This window comes from Staurois parvus, unplaced genomic scaffold (genome assembly GCF_062004578.1).
Source record: "Staurois parvus isolate SC_StPar_1 unplaced genomic scaffold, SC_StPar_1.0 ptg001651l, whole genome shotgun sequence".
Taxonomy (NCBI): domain Eukaryota; kingdom Metazoa; phylum Chordata; class Amphibia; order Anura; family Ranidae; genus Staurois; species Staurois parvus.
In genome coordinates this window covers 50,155-72,954 of record NW_028319447.1, presented here as the reverse complement: position 1 = coordinate 72,954, position 22,800 = coordinate 50,155, and positions in this window count along the sequence as shown.

Sequence of the window (22,800 nt, the reverse complement as noted above, 5' to 3'; positions counted from 1 at the left end):
CAGGACTAATCTGTGTACCACATGTGCACATAGCCAGTCTGAGGGATCCAGAATTAGGAAAAAGGGCATCCATACAGGTCAGGTATTTATCACATATCTCTAGGTAATGCAGCTCATTTTTCTTTTGAATTCAATGAAAACAAATATGTGTCTCTGTCATTAGCGGGATCGCCTTTAAGAGGAGAAATGGCAGCTGACCCCTTAATACTTTTATGTTGTTTAAGAGGAGAAATGGCAGCTGACCCCTTAATACTTTTATGTTGTTTCATCACATTTAGTTCCCCCTTGTTTATCTGGTCTGAATGCCTATTGATTATATCCACTATTTGACATCAATTAAATATGGGCTGTATCTTCGACTCGAACAATGGCCATTTGTGTGTTTGGCATTGTGACAGTGTATTGTGATTGGCCAAAGCATTGCACCTGACCACAGGTCAGGTGAAATGCTTTGGCCAATCACAGCACATAATGACGTGACCCCGCCCCCTTATGACATCATCAAACTATTTAAGAGCTGTCAGACAGCAGGAGCCAGCATCGAGCGGTTTTTTTTCTTTCTTTTTTTGGGTCAGTGGTGGCGGCAGGCATCATGATTGACGTTGGATCTACTTCGGGGGACATTTTTAAAATGTTTTTTTTAATAAAGGACTTGTCAAAGACTTTCTCCTGTCATTTTCACACTACCCTTCTTTTTTGTGAATGGGTAGCGGTAACATACTCATTTACATAGCAGGGGGCTGGGATTTGGGGGCCCCCTTGTTAAAGGGGGCTTCCAGATTCTTATAAGCCCCCCCACACACAGACCCCCACAACCACCACAGCCACAGATGTGAGGAAGAGCATGGGGACAAGGTGCTTTGGAGGGGGAAGCCCCCTCTGCCCCAAAGCACCCCCCATGTTGAGGGTATGTAGCCTCGTATGGTTCGGGGGGGAAGGGTGCTCGCTAGTCCACCCCATTCCTGACCTGTCGGGCTGCATGCTTGGATAAGGGTCTGGTATGGATTTTGGGGGGGAGGCCATGCCATTTTTAAAAAAATGTTGGCATGGGGGCTCCCCTCAAAATCCATAGCAGACCTGAAGGGCTTGCTATGGATGGGGGGCTGGGAACCCCATGTGTTTTCTTTTTAATCTGTTAATTGCTGCGCAATTCTTTTTACTGTCAGAGCTGTCAGAGGGGACCCAGCTGCAATTTAATAAATTTGTGTTTTTGAGTTTCGTCTCCAATATATGTGTAATAGGCATATTCTTATTAGCATGTGCAAGCTCTTGGGTAGACTTCCTGTTACTCTTTTCCATACATGGTCCAACTACCTATCTCTTGAACCCGGCCTCCACCAATCTCTTCAATGTCCTCAGCCAGTGCCATTGGTCATGGAGAGGCCAATCACAGAGATCCTAGATATAAACTGTGTACTGTTTATATCTGAGCGGCCTCCCCTACGTCTGACAGCAGGAGAAGGTGAGGAAGGACCACCAATGTATGAATGGAGGAACCAATGCAGGAGATGCAAGTCAAGTTTAACCCTTTCATCCCCTTTTCTCCTATACATATGTTCTCCGGCTTTCCTCTCTATGTGACCTGTATATTAACCCTTCGCCCCCCCATCCTACACATCTCTACATTAACCCCTACATCTCCATCTTCTCACTGTATGTGACCTATACATTAACCCCTTGACTACCTCCTCCCCCTGTGTATGACCTATGATGCTGCTGTATGTAGTGTACCATTACCAGCTCCATGTTACCGTTGGGATGACTTTGCACCCCAAGCAGTTACTCCCCGTCTTCCCCCAATGTACACCGGTAGTATTACTATATATGAAGCTTCTTACCTGTACAGAGTCCTGCGGTTTATAACATTTTCACAACCTTCCCTGTGTATTTATAGGGCTGTTTCACATTTCCTCCCACACTGAGGGTGGGGAACCCAGTATGATTATCATCATAATGTCACCCGATGCCTAACTAACCCAGGGAGGGGGCTGTAAAAAGTCAGAAGAATGTTATTGATTTTAGGATATACAAAGTTTACAATGTCAACCACTTCAACTGAAATTTCCAGTTAGGCTGGTCATAGACGGTCTATTTTTTTTTTCTCCATCAGCCCAAGGACTGATGGAAAAAAAAGAACGGATTCCCCCATCCACACAAGAGAGGTGGATGGAGGAGTCCTCCCACCCCACCCTGTGCCATTGTATTCAGACAGTGGGGACACCTCTGATGTCTGAATACACCAATCAGTGCTGCACCTGATTGGCTGCAGCTTCTGATCAACTGAAAAATTTCCCACATTCCCATTTGACAGAAGTTGATTGTTAAATCGACGACTTCTGTCGAGTGGAAATGGCCATGGATGGATTGAAATTTTGATCCATCTATGGTCAAATTTAGTCAAAGTAACAATTTTATACACGTGCAGACAATATATGAAATGTTATACATGTGCACGCAATATTTAATGATTACAGGTATTTATGAAGTGCTGTCAATTTACACAGCGCTTTACAGTATATATATATAGATATATATATATATATATATATATACACAGTGAAGGAAATAGGTATTTGATCCCCTGCTGATTTTGAATGTTTGCCCACTCACAAAGAAATGTGTTACCTGTATAAAAGACACCTGTCCACAGGAGCAATCAAACCATCAGATTCCAAACCCTCCACCACGGCAAAGACCAAAGAGCTGTCCAGGGATGTCAGGGACAAGATTGTAGACCTACACAAGGCTGGACTGGGCTACCAAACTATGGCCAAGCAGCTTGGTGAGAAGGTGACAACAGTTGGTGCAATCATTCGCAAATGGAAGAAACACAAAGCAACTGTCAGTCTCCCTAGGACCGGTGCACCGTGCAAGATCTCCCCTCGTGGAGTGTCAATGATCATGAGAACAGTGAGGAATCATCCCAGAACTATGAGTGAGGATCTTGTCAATGATCTCCGGCCAGCTGGGACCGCAGTCACCAAGAGAACAATTGGTAACACACTACGCCGACAAGGACTGAAATCCCGCAGTGCCCGCAAGGTCCCTCTGCTCAAGAGAGCACATGTCCAGGCCCGTCTGAAGTTTGCCACTGAACATCTGAATGAGGCAGAGCAGGACTGGTGGGAAGTGTTGTGGTCAGATGAGACCAACATCGAGCTCTTTGGCATCAACTCAACTCGCCGTGTTTGGAGGAGGAGGAATGCTGCCTATGACCCCAAGAACACCATCCCAACTGTGAAACATGGTGGTGGAAACATTCTGCTTTGGGGGTGTTTTTCTGCTAAGGGGACATGACAACTGCACCCCATCAAGGGGACGATGGACGGGGCAATGTACCATCAAATCTTGGGTGAGAAACTCCTGAGATGTGTGCAAACCTGGTGGCCAACTACAGGAAACGTCTGACCGCTGTGATTGCCAACAAGGGATTTGCCACCAAGTACTAAGTCATGTTTTGTGAAGGGGATCAAATCCTTCTTTCCCTCATGAATATGCAGACCAGTCATCATTTGTTAGACGCATTTCTGCTGAATTTGTTGTTGTATTCTGTCTCTCAGTGTTACAATACACTGAACATTCGATTTGTAGACCGATCATTTCTTTGTGAGCGGGCAAACATTCAAAATCAGCAGGGGAGAAAATACTTATTTCCTTCACTGTATGTATGTATATATATCAGGGGCAGACTGACCATTTGGAAACTCGGGCACTGCCCTAGGGCCCGGGGTCAGTAGGGGGCCCCATGAGATGTCCCTGGTACCTTTTTCATAGGCTTTTTTGAGTTTGGGCAAGGACACAGGGGCCCCATGAGTTGTCAGTCGGCCCCTGATATATATATATATATATACAGTTGCAAGAAAAAGTATGTGAACCCCTTGAGATTACGTGGAGTTTTGCATGAATTGGGCATAAAATGTGCTCTGAACATCATCTAAGTCACAACAATAGAAGAACACAGTCTGCTGAACATAATACTACACAAACATTAGATGTTGCCATGGTTTAATTGCACATAACATGTAAACATTCACAGTGCAGGGAGGAAAAGGTATGTGAGGCCCTAGCTTAATGACTTCTCCCAGAGCTAATTGGAGCCAGGAGTGAGCCAACCTTGACTCCAATCAGTGTTGTGATATTGGATGTGTTGCTGACAGCTGTCCTGCCCTTAAACACACACACTGTCTGATGTGAACCATGCCTCACAGAAAAGAGCTCTCAGAAGACCTACGATCAAGAATTGTTGACTTGCATGAAGCTGGAAAGGGTTACAAAAGTATCTCCAAAAGCCTTGATGTTCATGTGTCCACGGTAAGACAGACTGTCTACAAATGGAGAAAGTTTAGCACTGTTGCTACTCTCCCTAGGCGTGGTCGTCCTGTAAAAATGACTGCAAGAGCACAGCGCAGAATGCTGCATGAGGTAAAGAAGAATCCCAGAGTGTCAGCTAAAGACCTACAGAAATCTCTGGCACAAGCTAACATTTTTGTTGACACATCTACAATAAGGAAAACATGAAACAAGAATGGAGTACATGGGAGGACACCACGGAGGAAGCCATTGCTGTCCAAAAAGAATATTGCAGCACGTTTGAAGTTTGCAAAAGAGCACCTGGATGTTCCACAGCACTACTGGCAAAATATACTGTGGACAGATGAAACCAAGATTGAGTTGTTTGGGAAGAACACACAACACTATGTGTGGAGAAAAAAAGGCCCAGCACACCAACATCAAAACCTCATCCCCACTGTAAAACATGGCGGAGGGAGCATCATGGTTTGGGGCTGCTTTGCTGCCTCAGGGCCTGGACGGATTGTTGTCATTGATGGGAAAATGAATTCCAGAGTTTATCAAGACATTTTGCAGGAAAACGTACGACCATCTGTCCGCCAACTGAAGCTCCGCAGAGGATGGGTGATGCAACAGGACAATGACCCAAAGCATACAAGTCATTCAACAAAACAATGGCTGCAACAGCACAGAAAACGCCTTCTGGAGTGGCCCAGTCAGAGTCCTGACCTCAACTGAAATGCTGTGGCATGACCTTAAGGAAGCGATTCACACCAGACATCCCAAGAATATTGCTACACTGAAACAGTTTTGTGAAGAGGAGTGGTCCAAAATGACTCCAGATTGTTGTGCAGGTCTGATCTGCAACTACAGGAAACGTTTGGTTGAGGTTATTGCTGCCAAAGGAGGGTCAACCAGTTATTAAGTCCAAAGGTTCACATACTTTTTCCTCCCTGCACTGTGAATATTTACATGTTATGTGCAATTAAACCATGGCAACATCTAATGTTTGTGTAGTATTATGTTCAGCAGACTGTGTTCTTCTATTGTTGTGACTTAGATGACGTTCAGATCATATTTTATGCCCAATTCATGCAAAACGCCACGTAATCCCAAGGGGTTCACATACTTTTTCTTGCAACTGTATATATAGTACCTTCACATCAGTCCCCGCCCCCTTATGACATCATCATGCTATTTAAGAGCTGTCATCGCAGTGCATCTGTCAGATGGCATCGTCAAGAGCGGAGCAGTTTTTTTCTTTTTTTCAGGTTGGCGGTGGCGGCAGGCATCGTGATTGACATTGGATCTACTTGGCGGACATTATTAAAATTTTTGTTTTTAACAAAGGACTTGTCAAAGATTGTATCCTGTCATTTTTGACACATTTTTTTTTGTAAATGGGTAGCATTACCATGTACCCCATACTCATTTACATGGAGGGTGGGTTTTGGGGGCCCGCCCACAGACTCCCACAACCAACAGCCACAGTTATGGGTAAGAGCATAGGGACAAGGTGCTTGGGTAGGGAGCCCCCCATTGAGGGCACTTAGCCTGACATTTGACCATATTTTATTTGACAACATTTGACCATATTTCCCCACCCAGTAGCCCCAAATACTGTGCATAACCACCCATAGAAATAAATGGCCAGGGGGAGGGGGGGTTGTATGCATTCATATTTGGGTAAACACACACATGCATACAGATGTACACCCCTGGCCCCAGACTGGCTACACCCATTTCCATGCATGTTTTTATTGAAGTACCAGTGTATACCTGCGTACAGCCATAGATCTCTATAGGTTGCTGTACATGGAACCTATGGCTACTGGATGGGGAAATATGCCTGTGTGTATGGAACTTTACATCACTTTCCTTTAACTTCACCATCCCTCCAAGCTGACCTTTTGCAGTATTAAATGGCATAGCATTGTATTCCTAGGTATGACATTGTTGCTAAAATTCACTAGAAATGTCTGTTGAACTGGTTGACAATGTACACTATGTATATCCTAAAATCAATACAGTTCTTCTGAAAGAATAACTTTACAGCACCCCTCCCTGAGCTGATTAGGGAGTGTTTGAAGGCCTATGGTAGTGAAAGGTCACGGGTGGTCGGCCATGATACATTCTGGGGTATCACTGGGTAGTATGCGGGAATTCTCCTAGGGTAGGTGTGTAAGAAGTTCACCTTTAGAACTAAAAAAAACATACCACCCTATCGCAAAATATTTTTCATAATAATATTTCATAGAATATCCAGCACCACAATCAAAGTTGTAATTCCTGGCTACATATACTCCAGCAATGGCTGAATGGAGTTTCTCAGGTCGGGTTTCTTGATGGTAACAACAGTGGGCAATGCCTGTGTATTGTAGCTATGACACTTGCAGCCTCTGTGGGAAGCCCTTGAGACCGGGTGACAACATAGGAGCACAGCTGAGAGACAGGGACAGAGCGTTGTCACCCTGTAATAGGAAGGGCCTTAACAAAAACCTTGATGGCAGGATCACCGGATTAAAGATGTGAGATTTTATCGATTGTGTTTCCATGTATTTAAATTGATGATCCAGCAAAAAAAAAGCTTCCCCAGCCTAAAAACTGCTGCAGTGTTTCTTAACCAGGTTGCCATTTGGTTGCTCATGGGTGCCACAAACACTGGAACCAGTTTGCCCTGGGTGAGCCACATGAGTGGCTATGGTGCATATGAGACAGCCACCAGGACCAAAGCCACCGATGATGCTCTAGGGCAGGATGCAGGGTATCATTCATTGCTATGGTATTGTCAGCTGGCCTGCTTGCACCTTGGCAACTGGTAACATTGAGTCAGAGCAAGCAGAATGCAGAGCCACCCCAAACATTGAGGAGAGGATAGAAGCCTGGCTCCTCCAGCCAAACATGGGGCTCTGTGAAGGGACTGTGTGACTGGGGGCTCTGTGTAGGGAGGTTCTATGATTTGGAGGGGCTTTGTGATGGGGGGACCCTGATATCATGAGAAGACTGAGTGATGGGGAGGAATCTGATATAATGGGGAGATTCTGATGTTTAGGGAGGACTCTGGTCTTATGGAGGAACTCTGATGTGAAGAGGTGGCTTTGATGAAATGGGAGGACTTCTGACATATGGTGAGAATTCTGACATGATTGGGGGACTTTTATATGATGGGTGACCTCTGATGTGAATTGGGAGCTCTGACGTAATGGGGGAGCCTCTGACATATTGTATAGGAAGGACCTCTGACATGATCGGGGGACCACTGATGTGATAAGGGGAGGACTGTGTGATGGGAGGTGCTTTGTGATGGGGAACTCTGACTTGATGAGAAGACCCAATGATGGGGGGAGACTGATGTGATGGTGGAGCACTGATTAGGAAGGACTTTGTGGTTATGGGTGGCCTTTGATGTGAAGGGGGGCTTTGACATTATGTAGAGGCTGCTGGGGACCACTGATTTAACGGGGGCCTTTTGATGTGCAATTAATTTCTATCAAGGTGTTTGTGTGCTTCATCCCAGGTCCAGCATTTTGCAAAGGTGGTAATGGTCTCCTCAGTGTCATAGATATCATTGAATACAAGGCTTCCTCTGATTGGCTGCAGTGGAGAGGCAGGCGGATGATGTCACTCACATTTGGTTAATGCACAAAACACTATGGAAAGTTCATAAGAGATCCTCAGACAATGGACAGGTTCACACTTCCTAACCCAGATAGGCAGATTGGCCCAAGTAGTGTCAGAGTGATGATGTAACTAGGCCACGCCCAAAATACTTCTTTGTCAACATGACTTCTTCAGGAGAATGGTACATTTGAAAAAGACCTTGTTTCTTATATATACCCCAAGAATATATTCAGAGTATATTTTATGAGATTTTTCGTTTGTGTGTTTTTATTGGTTTTGTTCTACTGGGCTGCTCACCGCTCTATTGATAAGAATGCGTTGCACATTGCACCAACATTTTATTGAATAGCCAAAGTCATTTTGCGTTTCTAAATTTTGAGTAGGGAATTGTTTTATTTAAAATTTTCGGTGAAGTGTTGAGTTATTTTATTGCTTTGTAAACTGTCAGTGCTACCTATCAGTAGCAAGGGTGAAATAATAAATGACAATCAATTGGCTAGCTATCATCAGGCAACATAATGGAAAACCCAGCCTGCTGAGTGTATAAAACAAAAGAATTCAATCAGTAAAAGCTAGACTCCACCTATTTTGTTTTAGATAGATTGTGGAGGAGTTTTGTTAGGGTGTCAGGTTTTTGTCTGTGGCCTTCCCTCGCTGTGCCCCCGTTGGAGAGATTTTCCATCACTTCCTGTCCAGACAGGAAGACAGGACAAATCTGCACAATAGATCTAACCTTTCCCTGCTCTATCTAATACAATATAGATAGTTTTTGCTGTGGCACTTTTTTTTAATCAGGCAAACGGACCAGTGGAGGAAGAAGCCACACCAAGTCTAAAGCCTACAGGAAAGTGCACTCTTAAAAAATAAAGCTAAAGCCCCCAATTTTGTAAAAATTGGCCAATGGAACTATAGTTTATTATTGTCTTTTTATGCAGTGCCACGCTGTATTGTCTTAAAAGTTTAACGAAAATGGCAAAACAGCGTGCATAAAAACACTGAAAAACCAAAACTCCACATTCCATAAAGGCCATCTCATCATCCAACATCCTCAAAACACTCTAAATATAAACTTCAGATATGTGATACTGACTAGTGCCAGGACCGTATGCAAGCACTTGAATAGACAGCAAAAAGAAAGAGATGAGGCATGTTTTATCATGCAATAAACATTAGAATACATTATCTGACAAACAATAGTCACAAATATTGTTCAGTGGCTGGACAGCATGCAAGCAGCTTGACTAGGCCCCAATATAAAAGGAAGAGACAAGGCATGTTTTATCCTAAAATAAACACTAGAGTGTAATATCTGAGATACAATAGCCACAAATATTGCTCAGTGGTTGGACAGCATGCAAGTTGCTGGCATAGGCCTCAATATAAAAGGGAGAGACAAGAAAAGTTTTATCCTAAAATAAGCACTAGAGTGTAATATCTGAGAGACAATAGCCACAAATATTGTAGTGTCTGGACAGTATGTAATCAGCTTGGTTAGGCCGCAATATAAGAGGGAGAGATGAGGCAGGTTTTATTTTAAATTAAACATTAGATTGTAAAATCTTAAAGACAATAGCCACAAATATTTTTGAGTTTTGAAGCACCAGAATTTCCTGCAATTTGGCAGCTAAAATCTGAGCTACAATAGCCATAAATATTGTTCAGTGGCTGGACAGCATGTAAGCAGCTGGGCTAGGCCCCAATATAAAAGGGAGAGACAAGGCAAGTTTTATCCTAAAAAAAAACACTAGAGTGTAATATCTGAAATACAATAGCCACAAATATTGCTCAGTGGCTGGACAGCATGCAAGCAGTTTGACTAGGCCCCAATATAAACGGAAGAGACAAGGCATGTTTTATCCTAAAATAAACACTAGAGTGTAATATCTGAGATACAATAGCCACAAATATTGCTCAGTGGTTGGACAGCAAGCAAGATGCTGGGATAGGCCCCAATATAAAAGGGAGAGACAAAGAAAGTTTTATCCCAAATTAAGCACTAGAGTGTAATATCTGAGAGACAATAGCCACAAATATTTCAGTGTCTGGACAGTATGTAATCAGCTTGGTTAGGCCGCAATATAAGAGGGAGAGATGAGGCAGGTTTTATTTTAAAATAAACATTAGATTGTAAAATCTTAAAGACAATAGCCACAAATATTTTTGAGTTTTGAAGCACCAGAATTTTCTGAAATTTGGCAGCTAAAATCTGAGCTACAATAGCCATAAATATTGTTCAGTGGCTGGACAGCATGTAAGCAGCTGGGCTATGCCCCAATATAAAAGGGAGAGACAAGGCAATTTTTATCCTAAAATAAACACTAGAGTGTAATATCTGAAATACAATAGCTACAAATATTGCTCAGTGGCTGGACAGCATGCAAGGTGCTGGGTTGACCCCAATATAAAAGGGAGAGACAAGGAAAGTTTTATCCTAATATAAGCACTAGAGTGTAGTATCTGAGATACAATAACCACAAATATTGCTCAGTGGCTGGACAGCATGCAAGCAGCTTGACTAGGCCCCAATATAAAAGGAAGAGACAAGGCATGTTTTATCCTAAAATAAACACTAGAGTGTAATATCTGAGATACAATAGCCACAAATATTGCTCAGTGGTTGGACAGCATGCAAGTTGCTGGGATAGGCCCCAATATAAAAGGGAGAGACAATATCACATACCTGGTGATGGAGGCCAATGGAGAAAGGGCTTCCCTTGCGGCTAAGTTCTGGACTCCCCTGAGAGACATTAGCCACAAATAATGCTCAGTGGCGGGACAGCATGCAAGTTGCTGGGTTGGCCCCAATATAAAAGGAAGAGACAACAGTTTTATTCTAAAATAAACACTAGAGTGTAATATCTGAGAGACAATAGCCACAAATATTTTAGTGTCTGGACAGTATGTAATCAGCTTGGTTAGGCCGCAATATAAGAGGGAGAGACGAGGCAGGTTTTATTTTAAAATACACATTAGATTGTAAAATCTTGAAGACAATAGTCACAAATATTTTTTGAGTTTTGAAGCACCAGAATTGGCTTCAAACTCAGAGGTGCAAAAAAGGACGTGCCCTACAGCAAACATTTTAAAAATTTGGTAGCTAAAATCCAACCCGGAGAATATCGTGTGGTACCTACAGTGCTAGAAAACTGAAGGTGTCAAGAGATAGTAATGGTGGCAGATATCTTTTTTAGAAAAAACTTTATTGAAAGTGAGCTGGCAGATAACAGGCAGATTCACGTACCTGACAAAAATAAATAAATCCTGCTGCATTCTTGGACAGCACAATAGCTGCAGAGAAGGCCATATGCTCCATTTGTTCTTGAGCAAGCTCCAGATAGTGATACAGCCTGGTCACCTAATAGTCCATGGGGTCCTCACTTCTGGGTGTGTCCGCATCAGCCTGGACACAGAGTTGCCAGCAATCATAAGATTAGTGACCTATAACTGCAAATTGTACTACATCCATCCAAAACTAATTGCAGCACCTACAGAGGCACTGAGATGAGGAGTTTCAGGAGTCAGTACAGGAAATACTGCTTGCAGGCAGAAAGGTACCATGGGAAACGTAGTCTTTAGAAATGGAGGAGCTGCCAATCAATGCAGGAAATCCATGAAGTTGTGGAAGGAGATGGCCAACACACAGGCAGCAATCACAACATGAAAGGAGATTTATCAAGTAAGCTTACATTGCATTGTCAAAAATAGCTATTGTTTTCATTGTTATTGCAGCAAAGATGTTATAGAATGAAAGTGTATGCTGTGACCGTAGATTTCCTGGTGTTTCCTGGTGATGTTGATCAGGGGCGTATTTACCACAAGGCAAACAAGGCATTTGCCTAGGGCGGCACTTGTCAGGGGGGCAGCAGCATTTTTCAGGGGGGCAGTGCCGTCCCCCAAAAGAAGGGATGGAAGAAGGGACACACACAGCATGGGGATCTGAGAGAGGCTGCGGGTTGCTTGATGGTGTATGCAGAACCTGACTCTTGTTCCTGGGGATGTCCAGAGCTGTGAAGGGGAGTGTCTTCTCTCTTGCCAGGGTGGGGGGAGGTTGCCACTGTATGGGGGGCAGTGGTAGTGAAAGGCTCACTAGGGCGGGGGGGTGCGGCGTGGGTGTTGTTGGTCAATGTCAGGCTCTCTTCATGGGGGAGGGGGGTGTTGGTCAGTGTATCTCCATGTTTGGGGGGGGGGTGATTTATGTGTTGCCTAGGGCAGCACGAAACCTTAATACACCACTGAAGTTGATACTGTTATAGCATATTTATGAATGAAGCCTGCAATCACTGTTGTTGTGTTGTTGTGAAGTTTCGTTCACACAGGAGCTGTTTTCAGTGCACCTTGGCGGAGTGGGCACAGCAGGGGGCATACCGAAATCTTTACATAAAGATTTTTTAGGCATAGGTTTAAAAGTAAACTTATCTGCTTTACTTTGAAACTTAATTTGTCTCCCGGTTTTCCTCAAAAAAATCGATCATTCTTTATATTTCTAATAGGCAACTTTGTAACTGCCAGGGACATTGTCATATATTACCCTTCATGTGCCAATACCAACCTGGGGTCAAAAGTGTAACTATGGGCAAAATAAAAAACGTATGCCTACGCAGTCTGTCACTAGCAGTTTTTGTTTTTCTGGTAACCGTTGTATTCTTTTTTAATCCATGGCTTTATTGGTATTTCTGAAGAGATTATTGAGTGAGTCACAACTACAAAGTGTGCAGCAGAAAACGCCCTCCTCGGTGCAGATGGAAAAACATACATGAGTCACAATTTATGAGGTCTTGAGCATGTTACCTGTGGACATGAAATTTTATGGTGAACTTTAGCATCACCAGTAGACATGAGATCTCACTGTACCTGTGGAGGACAAACACAATGATACATAGGTACGTACCCAGTGGTCTGAGGTTGGAGGTCACCGTAGACCTCCACCAGTTTAGGTATGAACTATGTTACAGGATCACCATGTTGGTGTATTGACCCTCCATTCCATTACAGCAGAAAGCTGTTGTAGTGGCAGAAACATTGGATATCTCTTTGTACCTGTGGAGAACAAAGACCAGCACAATGATACATATGTACATACCCAGTGGTCTGAGGTTTGGGTCACCGTAGACCTCTAATGGGTCAGGTCTTCACTACATCCCAGGATCATCATGTTGATTTACTGACCCTCCATTCCATTACAGCAGAAACCTGTTGTGGTGGTAGAAACACTGGATATCTCTTTGTACCTGTGGAGAACAAAGACCAGCACTATGATACATACGTACGTGCCCAGTGGTCTGAGGTTGGGGTCACCGTAGACCTCTAATGGGTCAGGTCTTCACTACATCCCAGGATCATCATGTTGACGTACTGACCCTCCATCCCATTACAGCATAAAACTGTTGTGGTTGTAGAAACGCTGGAGATCTTACTGCAACTGTGGAGGACAAGGGGGACTAACACAATGATACATAAGTACCCAGTGGTCTGAGGTTGGGGGTCACCGTTGACCTCCACCTGGTCAGATCTTCACTACATATCACAGGGGTCCTCAAACTTTTTAAACAGGGGGCCAGTTCACTGTCCCTCAGACCGTTGGAGGGCCGGACTATAGTTTTACAAAAAAAACTATGGTCATCTCCTGTACTGTGTCCACATTTGTTCAGAGACTGCGGACATACAATGGCGGCCACTCTATAAGACGCACAGACATTTCCCCCCAAGTGTGTCTTATGGAGCAAAATAGTGTCCCATCATTGGTGTCAGTGGGAGGAATAGTGTCCCATCATTGGTGTCAGTGGGAGGAATAGTGCCCCATCATTGGTGTCAGTGGGAGGAATAGTGCCACATCATTGGTGTCAGTGGGAAGAATAGTGCCACATCATTGGTGTCAGTGGGAGGAATAGTGCCCCATCATTGGTGTCAGTGGGAGGAATAGTGTCCCATCTCCGGTGTCAGTGCAAGGAATAGTACCCCATCATTGGTATCAGTGGGAGGAATAGTGCCCCATCATTGGTGTCAGTGCAAGGAATAGTGCCCCATCATTGGTGTCAGTGGGAAGAATTGTGCCCCTTCATTGGTGCTAGTGGGAGGAATAGTGCCTCATCATTGGTGTCAGTGGGAGGAATAGTGCTCCATCATTGGTGTCAGTGGGAAGAATTGTGCCCCATCATTGGTGTCAGTGGGAGGAATAGTGCCTCATCATTGGTATCAGTGGGAGGAATCATGCCCCATCATTGGTGTCAGTGGGAGGAATAGTACCCCATCATTGGTGTCAGTGGGAGGGATAGTACGTCATTGGCGCCAGTGGGGGGGGTGGAATAGTGCCCCATCGTTGGTGTCAGTGGGGGGAGGAATAGTGCCCCATCATTGGTGTCATTGGGAGGAATAGTGCCCCATCATTGATGTCAGTGTGAGGAATAGTGTCCCATCATTGGTGTCAGTGGGAGGAATAGTGTCCCATCATTGGTGTCAGTGGGAGAAATAGTACGTCATTGGTGCCAGTGGTGGGGGTGGAATAGTGCCCCATCGTTGGTGTCAGTGGGGGGAGGAATAGTGCCCCATCGTTGGTGTCAGTGGGGGGAGGAATAGTGCCCCATCATTGGTGTCAGTGGGAGGAATAATGCCCCATCATTATTATCAGTGACACCAATGATGGGGCACTATTCCTCCCACTGACAGCAATGGCACTTAACTAGCTGACCCCTGTTCCAGCATGGTGCTGCTGCAGCCAGCATACCTGGTTGCAGCAGTACCATCTGCATGGCACACTTACCAGGCATTCAGCTGTCCTCTTTCCTTCACTTCGGCCTCTCCCTCCCTTGATTTTTGCAGGGCCGCTCTGCCTCGCCGGTGATTGGCCGAGTGTGTGCCTTTCCTGTGCTACAGTACTGGTGCCCACTCACCGGTGAGCAGGCAGAGCCGAGCGGCAGCGCGGACATCGAGTGAGGGAGCGGCCGGAGTGAAGGAGCTGCGCATCCTGGACTGGATCGTCTTTGGACTGGAACCGGAGCCAGGTAAGAGACAGCAGCCCCCTGCCCACCCCTGTACTTTGTGTCCCCTGCCGGCGGGCCGGATGAATGTGCTCGGCGGGCCGCATGTGGCCCGCGGACTGTAGTTTGAGGACCCCTGACATATCAGGATCACCATGTTGATGTATTGACCCTCCATCTCGTTACAGCAGTAAGCTGTTGTGGTGGCAGAAAAACTGGAGATTTCACTGTACCTTTGGAGAACAAACTAGGATAAAACTAGGATAGGACTGAAAGGATCGATTTTCTTTATCCCCTCAGAGACCCCCGGCCTGTGGAGAGATTCCTGTATATCAGCAGAATTCTGGGAACACCCTATGAACACGGAATAACGGCAGACAGCTTATGTGCAACGATGTTCAAAATTTACTAGACATTACTTAGATTATATAGGGTACAGGACAAAGAAATAAGGGAGGGGGGGAGCGAGTTTCAAAACTGCAACTTGTAAGTTTCCATCTGAGGAAGAGGATGTGTCCTCGAAACGCGTTAGCCAGTTGGTCATCCAGGGTTCCATTGTATGGACTCTGATGTTGTTTGGATCCTACATCTTGTTCAGTTTGACATGCCTGTGTTTTTATGTCTATTGTGAGTATGATACTTACTTTGTTTCTTCAATAAATCTTTAAACGATAATGCACTAGGTCGGTGCGCCCTTTTTCTGTTTCTCTATTTGCATCAAGTTTCCATCATGAGCTGACTACATGAAACATGGCATATACATTTCCTGGTATAAACTGTTTCTGCTAGCTTTCTGAGAACACTGTTCAACAAATTTTTATTTTTTGCCAGTTTTGGAAACAAAAGGATCCATTTCTTAATGAATTTCACATTCTGAGTTCAAATATAACAATGAAATTTGTCAATTGGCTCTAGTTTTTCTGTAAACGGAAAGTTTTCTACTATAGGCGTAATGACTACATAATGCACAATAATTATATAGATAGATGTCTTTCCACAAATATAAAGCAAGTGATATTGACTACATAACAAAGCCTAAATGGCATAATATATTGCATAGGATTACCAAGAAAAATTATAGCCATAAGCTAAGTTGAATCATTTTAATACTTAGGATTCTCACTAGTTTTGTCTTCAGTTTGTGTCGGTTTTGCTTCTCTTGGCTTTTCTCTTGTATTCGAGGAAAGGGCTATCTCTTACAACTGCACGTGACTACACGCTTCAGGTTCTTCCTCACTTGACTCAACCACGAAGGATTCTGGTGCTTTAGGAATTGGTAGCCCCTCTCCATGAGGAACTGGACGTATTGCCGATGGAATATTTGGATAGTGCACAGATAACTTTTTCTTCTTATTTAGTCCTTTTACAATTGGAGGCACCATACAAAAGTAACAATTACTAACATGATCTGTTGGCTCTCTCCAAATCATTGACACAGCGAAAGGCATAGATGCCTTTTTTCCATTCAACCATTGCTCCAGTGCCGTCCCACAAGAATTGCAGCATATATGTGGTGCCCAGCTCTTGTCCTGGTCTCCTATCTTGCAGCCAAAATACAAGTTGTAGGCTTTCTTAATCATTCCTGTTATCCACCTTTTTTGTGAGATAAAAGTTATTTCACCGCAGATATAGCAGAAATTATCTGCTTTATTCACACAAGTTCGAGGCATTACTGAGTAGCCTATATAAGCATAAAACGAAATGTAAAGACGCTGTCGAACTACAATCAGCTACAGATACTGCAGCTTTTATGCAGTGAAGTGATGCAATTAAAGGCTAATATTGCATCATCTCAGTATACATGCAATTTTCTATTGGTCACCAGTATCAATTGCGCAATATGCAGCTGAAGTTGCATCATAATTTTGAATGGCTTACGTCATTAGATGGGTGAATATATCATGGAAACTAGAGCCAATCAACATTTTTTAGGGTCATTTTCGTTTTCAGCACCCCAAAATTATGTAAGATTAGCTAATTTTATGCCCAAAACTTTTTACCTGTTGAACAGTGGAATCGGCTGAACACAGAAAGCTCAGGGACACCTTACTTTGGTTTATACATCCTTGAGCAAGCTGAAACAGTTTCATTAAACTTCTAATATATCTGCAAAAACCTAACTTAATACTTAAAATGGCGTACATCAACAAAATGGAGGTTATCTAGATCTTTCAATCCCCTCTTAGATCATGAACATGATCTCAATTCTTTACCTCATTCACCTTTTTGTACATAGCAAGATAACCTTCATTTGTATTTTGCGGCTTAGTAGCTCTAGCAATCCAATATAATAAGCATTTAAAACATAGATATAAAAATAAAACAAAAGCAACATCGTGACTATGCTTACAGCGATACCTTTTATCCATGAAAAGACGGAACCAAATCCTGATCCTAACCAATCAAAAGGATTCCATCCATCTTTTCCTATAGCTCTAGCTTCTTCCATTAAACCATCTACCTGTTCCCTGTGTTGCTTTATTATTTCATAATAATCTGGAACAGTCATTGTGGTATTATATATCCAAATACAACATTCATAATCCTCTGTCATCTCATACAAACCTGTCAGAGCAACACTCGTCCGCAAAAAAAAATTGGCCGATATTCACACCGTTAGTGGGGCCCGCCCGCCGGCCCTTTTTCGTGGATTGTCTCGTTGACTTTTATCAATCATGCTGGAGAATCCACAATGCTTTCAATAGCTAATTCTTGCATCTCCAGCTGTTTTCTAATAGCTCTGGTCTCAGTATTTAGCAACCCCATGTCCTTAGAGTTCCTCTCCAGTATATCATCAATAATGTTTGTGTTTTTATTTATTTTGTTCATGAGTGTTATTCCCCATCCAGTGTAGGTAGGGAACCATGACCACACCTTATCACCTGTAGAGAATAGATCTACCTTTTCATGTTTGGTTTCCCTTCTCTGTCTCAGAGTTAGTTGGTGTTTTGGGTATGTACTGGCTTTTACCTGGTGTTCCTTTTGGTCTATAGCTGCCATAATTGGCACTAATTGGGCTACATAGCACCAGCCCTGGACATTACTCGGTATCCAAGGGTAACAGATCTTACCACAACAGATATAGGTATTGTTTCCCAAGGAGACCGGCAATTTTTGTATTGCAGAGCGAAATTCAGGGGTGACAAGTGTGAGGTGCCAAAAAAGTTTTCCAAACATAGTTTTCCCCACATTGTCTTGTATCTCCTCTAAACTTTCATTAAGGGCTCTACCATTTACTTACCAGAGTTTCACAGAAGAAGTTCCATCCCTCCTTCCAGGATCAGATATGTTTAATATGGACTGAGAGCACATTCCCTTCCCCTTGTGGGAAGTATTCCCCAGTCTAAAACACCAATCGGGGAGTTGAGTGATTCCCAGAGTTGGAAAAGATATGGTGGCATTAGAAGTAATATTGGTCAAACCAATACTTACATTCCCTTTTATTAACAAAAATATCTTGACTGGAGCGGCCAGAAGAGGAATTTCATATGTGCTCGGATGTAACTTACTACATATCCAACATTTATCATAACCTGACTGTTGAGCATAAGCAGATTTAAACTGCATCATCAACATTTTTCCTGTGAAAGGATTGTTTTCTTCAAAACGTCTTTTTGACTTTCTTTCACCTCCGGTTATCTGGGTCTCATTTAAATCTAGTCCTTGACCACAGATACCTTTTATTAGGCCCAAGTCCACAGGGTGATAAATACAGTTATTATTATTATTATACAGTATTTATAAAGCACCAATAGTTCGCTCAGCGCTGTACATTACAAAGGGGGACAGAACAACAACAATGCAATGCAATACATGAGGGGATCGAGGGCCCTGCTCTTTCGAGCTTACAATCTAGGAGGGAGGGGATGGTGGCACAGGAGGAGATAGCTGTGGGGGATGGGGTGGTAGGAAGAGTGGAGGAGGTTGGCAAGTTAGCAGGGGGTGGGGTAGGCTTCCTTGAAGAGGTGGATTTTCAGGGTGCGCCTAAAGGAGAGGAGAGTAGGTGATAATCTGATGGGTTGGGGCAGGGAGTTCCAGAGGATGGGTGACACCCTGGAGAAGTCCTGGAGGCAGGCATGGGAGGAGGAGACCAGGGAACTAGAGAGAAGGAGGTCTTGTGAGGAGCGGAGTGTGCGTGTTGGGTGGTACTTGGATATTAGGTCAGTGATGTAGTTCGGGGCAGTATGGTGGACAGCTTTGTATGTCAGTGTTAGGATTTTGAATTTGATCCGTTGCGCAATCGGAAGCCAGTGGAGGGATTGGCAGAGGGGGGTGGCGGAAACGGAGCGGTTGGAAAGGTGAATGAGTCTGGCAGCCGTATTCAGGATGGACTGAAGCGGGGATAGCCAGCGGCGAGGCAGGCCAGTGAGGAGGGAGTTGCAGTAGTCGAGTCGTGATATGATGAGGGAGTGGATGAGCTGTTTAGTGGTTTCTGGGGTTAGGAACGTGCGGATTTTGGCGATGTTGCAGAGGTGGAGTGTGCACGAGTTTGTTAAAGATTGGACTTGGGGCTGGAAGGATAGATTGGAGTCCAGAATGACACCAAGTACTCTGGCCTGGGGGGGCGGGTTTGATGGTGGCGTTGTTGAATGTTATAGAGAAGTCAATGGGGGGTGGCGTCCGGGCTGGGGGGAAGACAAGAAACTCGGTTTTGGAGAGGTTCAGTTTAAGGAAGTGGAGCGACATCCAGTCTGATATGTCGCTCAGTAGGTGTGTGATTCAGGCGGAGACTGAGGGGGTGAGGTGGGGGGTCGAGAGATAGATTTGTGTGTCATCGGCATAGAGGTGGTAGTTGAAGCCGTGAGAGTGTATGAGTTGGCCAAGGGAGGAGGTGTAGATGGAGAAGAGAAGGGGCCCGAGGATGGAGCCTTGAGGGACCCCAACAGAGAGGGGGAGTGAGGGGGTATGATCCATACTGGCAGGAAAAAGAGCACAGTCAGTGTGCCCAATAGGACCCAGATCTTCAAAGCACCATGAGGGGCAGTAAGGAATGTCATCTTCAGGGTCTTTTTCACCAACTTCACCCACTCTTCGAGGATTTTTCTTTCGTACTTCACCTCCTTTTCTCGTCTTGTGTTTCATAGATGTCTGGTTCACCTTCTTCACTCGACTAGCATGGATCCAAGACTCGGAATTCTCCACCAGAACAGCTGTTCTGGTAACCGCTATCATCGTAGTAGGCGGTCCAAAGGGGTAGCCATGCTTCTTGTTCTTAGCGTGTTGGCGGACCACTACGACATCTCCCACTTGGAAAGGGTGTGTTGGTTCCTGAGAAAATAAAGGAGAGGTGCGAGCAACATTTCTTTCAACCTGATCTAAAGTCTGAATCAATTTTCTCACATACTCTTGTTGTACCAGGTCAAGGTCCCCTCTTTCTAACATAAGTGGCTGTCTAGCCCAAGGAGCGGGGAAAGGTCTTCCCATTAATATTTCAAAAGGAGATAACCCTGTAGTCTTATTAGGTGTCATTCTTACCTCTGCTAGAATTGCAGGTAACATCTTCTTCCAGTGGGTATAGGTTCCTCCAGTGGCCTTCCTCAACTCAACTATCCTTAATTGTCCTGTTCATCCTTTCTACTATACCCAAACTTTGAGGATGATAGGGAATATGACATTTCCAATCTATCTTAAGTGCTTTTATCAGGTCTTGGCATACCTTGGCCACAAAGGCTGGTCCGTTATCAGAATTTATCTGCAGCGGACATCCCCATCTGGGTATTATCTCCTGTGTAAGAATTCTGACTACAGTTTCTGCATCTTCTTTAGTAGTGACAAATGCTTCCTCCCATCTGCTAAACATATCCACCATTACCAACAAAAACTCTTGTCTCTGTCCTGTTTTTGGCATGTGGGTAAAATCTATTTGTAAATGGGTGAAAGGTGTAGTTGGGTAGACTAGATGTTGGTGTTGTGGTTTCTTTGGGTTCTGTGGATTGTTCCTTACAAATGTACCTGGAAACATATTCTTTCACCAACCTAGATAAGCCTGTAATGTAAAAATCTCGCAATAATGTTTCACATGTCGTTTTCCATCCTCTATGTCCTAGACCGTGGTACTGTGCAATGAACAGTGGGGCACTTGACATGGGAATGCATGGTTTCTCCTCTAAGCACACTAGACCAGAAGCTGGATCTAGTTGTGCTCCAGAACAATTCCAGTCTGCTAGATCGATTTTTTTAGCAAATTTCTGTAAATCTGCATACATCTGGTCAAGTGGTGTGGTTGTGACGCCTGAAGTGAGCAAAGGCATCTGTTCACTGGCCACCTGTTGTAATGCAGCTTCCTTTGCTACCTTATCTGCTAATGCATTTCCTTTGGCAATATGATCTCTGCGATTTGTATGTGCCCTGCAATGAAGAATGGCTAATGTTTTTGGTAACTGTATGGCGTTGAGTAGGTCAGATATCAAGGAAGAGTGGGATGTGGTTTTGCTGTCATCAGCAATGAATCCTCTTCTCTCCCAAATGACCCCAAAATCGTGTACAGCACCATGAGCGTACTTGGAGTCTGTGTAAATGTTGACATCCTGTCCTGCAAATAATTGACATGCTCTTCTAAGGGCAATCAGATTGGCTGCTTGGGCTGACTGATATGGGATTGGCTTTGCCTCGAGTATTTTGTCAGGAAGTTGTACAATGGCATATCCTGCATGGTAAGTATTGTCATTTGGCCTAGAGCCATCTACAAACACATCTGAGGCTCCATCAAGAACCACAGCTGACATGTCGGGCCTAGGGGAAGTGTCTTGCTGTATGTGGGCTATGTGAGATGGGGAAAAAGCTCTCATTTGAACACTGTTTGTGTGCAGCAAATTAAACATTCTGGACTGACATTCTGCGGTTTAGCCACAAGATGTCACTGTTTTTCTAACACGGCCTCAGACTGCATAGATATTTCTATATTCAATAAGAGGTGGGGTTTTCACATGGAGTTTAGTGAACAGGAAGAGGAGACTGCAGCCATGTTTTGGGACGATGCTGAATGAAGGGGCCGTGTGAGCTGAGAATCCGATGACATCCAGGTGTGAATGCATCCCTCAGTAACCAGAGCTGCGGCTAAGTGAAGCTGATTGTGTCCAAGACCCTGATCCTGTTCAGAGAAAGGAAGATTGCTGCCAGGAATGCTGATGAGAGCAGAAGAACAACGCAACATATACTGCAATATCGCATGCTTGTTGGAGAGACATTTGTTCTGTTCAGAGTCACCAGCGGCTGAAAAGCAGACCCGGGTCGGTAAGATTGTACACGCACCTCATTTCAGTGTTGGCACCTATAGACTGAGACCAGGCCTATAGTTAGTTAGGGTCTCTGTTTGTGTCAGGCCACAAGTGTTGTTACTGATCATTGGACGGACTCCACAACTTAAAGTGACATTTCACATTGGAGAGCTGATAAAATCCCACAAACTCAAGCCAGACTGGCATTTTGCTCAGAAGGAATACTCAGGCACGTGCTACAGGACCAGTCATGGGAGGGGGAATACTGTAGATTTGTGTAAGATTGTAAACTGTTGTGCTGCACCGCAGGCTAGCCCATACCGTACACCCATACACTGATTCCTGCTCTGTAGGGTAATAACAGGTAAGGTGTGGCAGCTTAGTTGTGCCCCCCCAGTAGGTAAATTACTACACCTTCTACCTTCATCCATCAGGGGGCGCCGTGCTGTGCAGCACAAGGGTCTCAGCCTTTGGGCTGGGTGTATGTAAATATATTGTATATTCCAGCATTTGTGGTTGTGTTTATTTGCCACATCTAAGTAAAATTCTGTTGTGGAAAAAGCTGGTGTTGGGGTTGCTTTGCTCGTTCGTGACTTCACTGTATCCTGGGGAGCCCACCCCGCTACACGGCTTACAGCTATACAGTTGTGTTCTGGTGCCACTTCATCCTGTTCTCCCTTTAGCCCCAGTAGGGTATT